An 8,692-nucleotide genomic window follows, 5' to 3' on the forward strand; every position below is an offset into this window, starting at 1 on the left:
TGACAGAGTGAAACTCTGTCTCAAAACACAACAAAACAAAAGAAGAAAAAGCTGGGTGTGGGGGCTCACACCTGTAATCCCAGCACTTTGGGAAGCTCAGGCAGGTGGATCACGAGGTCAGGAGTTAAGACCATCCTGGCTAACACAGTGAAACCCCGTCTTTACTAAAAATACAAAAAAGAAAAATTAGATGGGGGTGGTGGCGGGTGCCTGTAGTCCCAGCTATTCAGGAGGTTGAGGCAAGTGAATCGCTTGAACCCAGGAGGTAAAGGTTGCAGTGAGCCGAGATTGCTCAACTGCACTCCAGCCTGGTGACAGAGACTCTGTCTCCAAAATTAGAAAAATGGAGAGAGGGTGTTTCTGGCTGCAGTGGGGAGAACGGAGCCTGCAGGGAGCAGAGAGACCAGGGAGGGGGAAACTGCACTGATCCCCAGAGGTCAGGAAGGGGCAGAACCTAGCTGGCAAGTGCCGGGAGGTCAGGCACTTAACCCTTGGGTTTAAACTGGAATGATGAATTTGGGAGTTGTGTCGCCCCCTTGTGGTATAGGCCGGGAAGGCATTGGACTCCAGTGTTTGGACTGGAATGATGAATTCGGGAGTTGTTTGGCGCCCCCTTGTGGTACAGGCCGGGAAGGCATTGGACTCCAGCGTTTGGACCGGAATGACGCATTTGGGAGTGGTGTGTCGCCCCCTTGTGGTAGAGGTCGGGAAGGCATTGGACCCTTGGGTTTTAACTGCAATGATGAATTTGGGAGTTGTGTGGCTCTCCTGCTGGATTCTGGGTCTGTTTTGGAGGAGAAGGTGATGAGGCTGCAGGATTGGCAGGCACATCGGATGCAGGTGGGAGGAGGCGCAGATGCCTCAGAACTGTCAGAGTGGAGCCTCAGAAGATGGCACTAACCATGAGGGGGAGACGATAGGACAAGGCTTGGGTGGGAAACTCCTAGGACACCAGACTAGAACCTGCAACACTGGAGCAGCCTGCAAGGTCCCCTTGTGGTAGATGCTGGGAAAGCCCTGGACCCTAGGGTTTGGACTGGAATGATGAATTTGGGAGTTGTTTGGCGCCCTCTTGTGGTAGAGTCCTGGAATGCACTGGACCCTTGGGATTAAACAAGAATAATGAATTTGGGTGTTGTGTGTCGCCCCCTTGTGGTAGAGGCTGGGAAGGCACTGAACCCTTCAGTTTGGACTGGAATGGTGAATTTGAGAGCTTTGTGGCGCCCCCTTGTGGAGAAGCCAGCCCGGAATGATGAATTGGGGTGTTGGTGGCGCCCCCTTGTGGTAGAGATCAGGAGGGCACAGGATCCTGGGTTTTGGATTGGAATGATGAATTTGGGAGTTGTGCCAGGGCCCTTTCTGGTACAGACTGGGAAGGCACTGGACTCTGGGTTTGGACTGGATTGGTGAATTTGGGAGTTGTGAGAGGCCCCTTTGTGGTACAGACTGGGAAGCACTGGACCCTAGGGTTTGGTCTATGATGAATTTGGGAGCTTTGTGGCGCCCCCTTGTGGAGAAGCTGGTAAGGCACAGGGCCTTAGGATTTGGCTTGGAATGATGAATTTGGGAGTTGTGTAGCGCCCCCTTGTGGTAGAGGCTGGGAAGGCACTGGACCCTTGGGTTCAGACTGGAATGATGCATTTGGGAGTTATGTGGCGCCCCCTTCTGGTAGAGGTCGGGAAGGCACAGGAACCCTGGGTTTAAACTATCATAATGAATTTGGGAGTTGTGTGTCACCCCTTTGTGACAGAGGTCAGGAAGGCACTGAATCCTAGGGTTTGGACTGGAATGATGAATTTGGGAATTGTCTGGGACCCTTTTTGTGGTAGAGACCGGGAAGGCACTGGACCCCTGGTTTGGTCTGGAATGATGCATTTGGGAGTTGTGTGGCGCCCTCTTGTGGTAGAGGCAGGGAAGGCACTGGACCCTTGGGTTTGGACTGGAATAATGAATTTGGTAGTTGTGTGGCTCCCCTGTTGGATTCTGGGTCTGTTTTGGAGGAGAAGGTGATGGGGCTGCAGGATTGGCAGGCACATCGAATGCAGGTGGGAGGAGGCGCAGATGCCTCAGAACTGTCAGAGCGGACCCTCAGAAGATGGCACTAACTGTGACAGGGACATGCTGGGACAAGGTTTGGGTGGGAAACTCCTAGGACACCAGACTAGAACCTGCAACACTGGAGCAGCCTGCAAGGTCCCCTTGTGGTAGATGCTGGGAAGGCACTGGACCCTAGGGTTTAAACTGGAATGATGAATTTGTGAGTTCTGTGTGACCCCCTTGTGTTAGAGGCCAGGAAGGCACTGGACCCTGGGTTTGGTCTGGAATGATTAATTTGAGAATTGTGTGGCACCCCTTTGTGGTAGAGGCCAGGAAGACACTGGACGCTAGCGTTTTGACTGCAATGATGAATTTGGGTGTTGTGCGAGGCCGCCTTGTGTTGGAGGCCGGGAAGGCACTGGACCCTAGGGGTTGGCCAGGAATGATGAATTTGGGAGTTGTGCAAGGCTCCTTTGTGTTGGAGGCCAGGAAGGCACGAAGCCCTTAGGTTTGGACTGGAATGATGAATTTGGGAGTTGTGTGGCGCCCCCTTGTGACAGTGTATTTGCTTTTGTTTAGGCACATGTGGGCACTGCTGATCTGGGGCCACCTGTAACAGAATTCTTGGCTTGTGATCTCTGGGGTCCTTTGGTAGATTTAATTTAGACCTTAATCTCATATTAGTGCTTGCTTGTAGTTTTGAATTCTAGGGGAGATTTCACACCCACTGCCAGGAGAAGTTAAAGAACCGACATTCTGGCCAGGGGCAATGCCTCATGCCTGTACTCCTAGCACTTCAGGAGACCGAGGAGGGTGGATCACCTGAAGTCGGGAGTTTGAGACCAGCATGACCAACGTGGTGAAACTCCATTTCGACTAAAAATACAAAATTAGCCAGGTGTGGTGGTGCCTGCCTGTAATCCCAGATACTTGGGAGGCAGAGGCAGGAGAATCACTTGAACCCTGGAGGCAGAGGTTGTGGTGAGCCAAGATCTCGCCGTTGCAGCCCAGCCTGGGCAACAAGAGTGAAACTCCATCTCAAAAAACAAAACAAAACAACAACAAAAAGGATATTATTTGCTTCTGATGAAGGGTTCTTTAGGGTTCTTTTTAAGAAAATGGATGTTTTCCAATTTAACCTTCCCCTAGCTCTTCCAGTATCCCAGCTCGATTGCCTCGTATTACAATAAAATCCTAGATCAATGGAAATTGGTGGGAATTCTTAGGGAGGAAGGAATCTTTACCACTAGCTTATTTCTTAGCATTCTTATGCTTTTGTTTTTCAGTTTCCCTTTTTTTATTGGCACCTTATAAAAATTTTTCTTTACTATTCTTTTTTTTTTTTTTTTTTGAGATGGAGTCTCACTCCGTGGCACAGGCTGGAGTGTAGTGGTGTGATCTTTGCTCATTGCAACCTCTGCCTCCTCAGTGCAATAGATTCTCCTGCCTCAGCCTCCTGATAGCTGGGACTACTGGTGCTCACCACCATGCCCAGCCAAAATTTTTTTTTGTTTTTTGTGTTTTCAGTAGAGACAGGGTTTTGCCATGTTGGCCAGGCTGGTCTCCAACCCCTGACCTCAAGTCACCCGCCCACCCTGGCCTCCATAGTGCTGGGATTACAGGTGTATATTCATGTTTTTATGTGTTCTGTAGTAGGAGTGTTTTTCAAGATAGCCTGCCGTAAACAAGTCACCTTGTCTCACAGTGATTTTTTTTTTTTTTTTAATGGGCTTCTTCCCAGCTGAGTCAACTGTGCTTTACATTCCAGCGAAGAAAGTGAAGACTTTCGATGATGAAACTTCCATTGCTCACTGTGATCCATCATCATCACAAAGGGATTGGCTATCTGGTCTGTTGAACTGAAGAGATTTCCCTTATTCCAAGCAAAGAGCTGTAAGTTGCCTTCTAAGGAACCAGTGCGTTGTTCTTAAGGGAAGGAGTAATGCTAACTGGCTCACCTCTCTAATTGTGATTATTGTTTTCAGAAGACGGACATGTGTTAGCCATCATGGCAATCATTTGGAAAAGGGCTTGAACCCACTGAGGCATGAAGAGGAGATGATGATGCTGTTTAGCACCGAGATGCACTGCAGTTTCTATGTTTTACTGTGTTGTGTGTGTTGTGAGCAACCAAACCAGCCTGGAAGGTAACTGCTTCCCTTTAAGTCCAATACACTATAGCCAGTTTTCAGGGTGAGCTGACACGGCTCTAGGATCTCGATTTCCTCTTAGGCGCCTCATGTCTATCAGGATCTCCTGTTGTCAGAACCAATGCAAATACATAGCCCTCATATTGATGGCTGTATGGAGTTTCCTTTTTCTTTTTTCTTTCTTTTCTTTTTTTTTTTTTTTTTTTGCTTTTGTTTTGTTGCTGTTTTCTAAGTTTCCATGAATATTCCGGTACCATCTTGGAGTACAGGTTATAAAGGGGATGAGAATTTTCTTTGGCATTTTTTAGCTCTGGGTTTGGGACCTCTGGTTAGAATGGCATGTAGGCAAAAGAGAAAGTCCTCTCTTGTAAGACATTCTGTGCCCTAAGAAGGATCAGTGTCTGCCGGTGTGAACCCCAATTATCTGAGACAGGTCTCGGTCAATTTAGAAAGTTTATTTTGCCAAGGCTAAGGATGCGCCCATGACACAGCCTCAGGAGGTCCTGATGACATGTGCCCAAGGTGGCCGGGCACGGCTGGGTTTTGTACATTTTAGGGAGACAGGAGCCATTTATCAATATAAGATGAACATTGGTTCCATCCAAAAAGGTGGGACAACTCAAAGCGGGGAGGGGGACTTCCAGGTCATAGGTAAACAAATGTTTTTTTTCTCTCTCTTTCTTTCCTTCTCTCTCTCTCTCTTTTTTTTTTTTTTTTTTTTTTTTTTGAGACAGAGTCTCACTCTGTTACCCAGGCTGGAGTGCAATAGTGCGATCTCAGCTCACTGCAACCTCCACCTCCAAGGTTCAAGCAATTCTTCTGCCTCGGCCCCCTGAGTAGCTGGATTACAGGCGTGTGCCACGATGGCTGGCTAATTTTCTGTATGTTTAGTAGAGATAGGGTTTCACCAAGTTGGCTAGGCTGTTCTTGAACTCCTGACCTCAGGTGATTCATCTACCTCTGCCTCCCAAAAGGCTGGGATTAAAGGTGTGAGCCATCAGGTCCAGCTTTGTTTTTTATTTATTTTTGAGACACAGTTTTGCTCTTGTTGCCCGGGCTGGAGTGCGGTGGCATGATCTCGGCTCACTGCAACCTCTGCCTCCCGGGTTCAACTATCTTACCGCAGCCTCCTGAGTAGCTGGGATTACAGGTGCCCACCACCCCACTATGCCCGGACGGCTAATTTTTTGTATTTTTAGTAGAGGCAGGGTTTCATCATGTTGGCGAGGCTGGTCTCGAACTCCTAACCTCAGTTGCTCCTCCCACCTCAGCCTCCCAAAGTGCTGGGATTACAAGGGTGAGCCACTGCACCCGGCCTCTTTTGAGTTTTGCCTTTCACTGAACACACAACTTACAGGAATAACCACTGATGCCTTAATATGGCTTCGTGAAACAATAGGAGAGAGGAAGCCACCAGATACACATTTGTCTCATGTGAACAGAGAGATGACTTTGGTTCTGCCTGTCCTTTGTCCATAGAGAATTTCTTCACAGGGAAGTTGTGAGGGAGGGATGTAGCTTTTAAATTTTTTTTGTATTTTTTCTTTTCTTTTTTTAATTGCATTTTAGGTTTTGGGGTACATGTGAAGAACATGCAAGATTGTTGCATAGGTACACACATGGCAGTATGATTTACTGCCTTCCTCCCCATCACCTATATTTGACATTTCTCCCCATGTTATCTCTCCCCAACTCCCCACCCTCACTGTCCCTCCCCCCGACAGACCCCAGTGTGTGGTGCTCCCCTCCCTGTGTTCTCATTGTTCAACACCTGCCTATAAGTGAGAACATGCGGTGTTTGATTTTCTGTTCTTGTGTCAGTTTGCTGAGAATGATGGTTTCCAGGTTCATCCATGTCCCTATAAAGGACACGAACTCATCATTTTTTATGGCTGCATAGTATTCCATGGTGTATATGTGCCATATTTTCCCTGTCCAGTCTATCATTGATGGGCATTTGGGTTGGCTCTAAATCTTTGGTATTGTAAACAGTGCTGCAATGAACATTCGTGTGCATGTGTCCTTATAACAGAACTATTTATAATTCTTTGGATATATACCCAGTTATAGGATTGCTGGGTCAAATGGAATTTCTATTTCTAGGTCCTTGAGGAATCACCACACTGCCTTCCACAATGGTTGAACTAATTTACACTCCCACCAACAGTGTAAAAGTGTTCCTATTTCTCCACATCCTCTCCAGCATCTGGTGTCCCCAGATTTTTTAATGATCGCCATTCTTACTGGCATGAGATGATATCTCAATGTGATTTTGATTTGCATTTCTCTAATGACAAGTGATGATGAGCATTTTTTTTCATATGTTTCTTGGCCTCATATATGTCTTCTTTTGTAAAGTGTCTGTTCATATCCTTTGCCCACTTTTGAGTGGGCTTGTTTATCTCTTGTAAATCTGTTTTAGTTCTTTGTAGATTCTGAATATTAGCCGTTTGTCAGATGGGTAGATGGCAAAAATTTTTTCCCATTCTGTTGGTTGCCGATTCACTCTAATGACTGTTTCTTTTGCCGTGCAGAAGCTGTGGAGTTTGATTAGGTCCCATTTATCTATTTTGGCTTTTGTTGCCAATGCCTTTGGTATTTTGGTCATGAAGTCCTTGCCTACGCCTATGTCCTGAGTGGTTTAGGAATGGAATGGAAGGCAAGTTTGCCCGGTGCAGTTCCCAGGTTGACTTTTCCCTTCGGCTTAGTGATTATGGGGGGAGATTTATTTTCCGTTCACACTGGCTACAAAGCACAAAGTACTGCATTAGTGATTCTTAGCCTGGGTTCAAATGGAAAAGAACCATGTTGATTTGAGGATTTAGGTGGTATAATAGTACCATCTTCAGGGTATATTTTGAAATAAAAAAGAAAGGCACTCTAGACGTGTCAGCCTTAGGAAAAACAGATGAAAGTATTAGAAACTCCACAGTCAAAGAGGCCAGGAAGGCCAGGTGCTGAGGCTCACGCCTGCAATCCCAGCACTTTGGGAGGCCGAGGCAGTGGATCACTTGAAGTCGGGATTTGGAGACTAGCCTGGCCAACATGGTGAAACCCTGTATCTACTAAAAAACACAAAGATTAGGCGGGCATGGTGGCATGTGCCTGTATTCCCAGCTACTTGGGAGGCTGAGGCAGGAGAATCACTTGCACCCAAGAGTTGGGGGTTGCAGTGAGCCAAAATCACGGCATTGCACTTTAGCCTGGCCAACAAGAGAGAAACTGTTTTTTCTTTTTCTTTCTTTTTTTTTTTTTTGGTTTTTTTTTTTAAAAAGAGGCTAGGGAGGCCACAAAATCAAGATAAGGGGTGTTCTTTTGGAGGTTTATTTGCTTCTCTCATTGTTTTTCTCTTTCCCTCATAGCAGAATGGTTAAGGGTACTGATTCTGGCGTGAGACTCTCCCATTTAAATACCTTCCCAGCTGTGTAGCTTTGGGTAAGTTACTTAACCCCTCTGTGCCTTCACATGTCAGTTTCCTCCTTCCTAAAACAGTGTCATAATTCAAGCCCTCAGAAAAGCAAACACCAGAACAGAATTCCCATGTGAAGATAAACGGGTGAGGGGCCAGAAGGTCTCAGCGCAGTTCAGAGAAAATGTCTGCCGGGCTGATGGGGTGTCCCTATGCCAGTGTCCCTGATGAGCATTCACAGGGGCAGAGAACGGGCAGCTGTTGCCATGGAGCATCCCTGTCAGGGGATGGTGGCAGCGCCCAAGCAACAGGACCAGGAGCGCAGGGGACCTGAAACCAGCAGAGTTCATCTTGCTCATCAATGTACAGCTGACTTATCAAGGCAGGAGAATTGCGATAGAGAAAAAATTCAAAACACGTGCAGCCGGCTGGGCATGATGGCTGACACCTATAATCCTAGCACTTGGGGAGGCCGAGACAGGTGGATCACAAGTTCAGGAGTTTGATACCAGCCTGACCTACACAGTGAAACCCAGTCAATATATACTAAAAATACAAAAATTATCCAGGCGTGGTGGTGCACGCCTGTAGTCCCAGCTACTCAGGAGGCTAAGGCAGGAGAATCGCTTCAACCCAGGAGGCGGCGCTTGCAGTGAGCTGAGATGGCACCACTGCACTCTAGCCTGGGCAACAGAGTGAGACTCCCTCTCAAAAAATTAAAAAAAAAAAAATGTACAGCAGTCTAAATGGGGAACCTGAAAATTTGGAGATCTGGAGGCTAGGGTTTTTCAAAGATACTTTGGTGGACAGGGAACTAGGAAACAGGTGCTGCTAATTGGCCCTGGATGCATAGAAATAAAGGGTCCTTGTGTGCTCAGTTTGTTTCTGGGTGGGGGCCACAGGAATCATCCGGTTGTCAGAATGCAAAAGTTCTTTTCTTTTTTAAAGACAGAATCTCTTGCTCTGTCGACCAGGCTGGAGTGCAGTGGCGCAATCTCGGCTCACTGCAACCTCCGCCTCCCGGGTTCAAGCGATTCTCATGCCTCAGCCTCCAACGTAGCTGGGTTTACAGGCATGTGTCACTGCATCTGGCTAA

Source organism: Saimiri boliviensis, chromosome 14, assembly GCF_048565385.1.
Source record: "Saimiri boliviensis isolate mSaiBol1 chromosome 14, mSaiBol1.pri, whole genome shotgun sequence".
Taxonomy (NCBI): Eukaryota; Metazoa; Chordata; class Mammalia; order Primates; family Cebidae; genus Saimiri; species Saimiri boliviensis.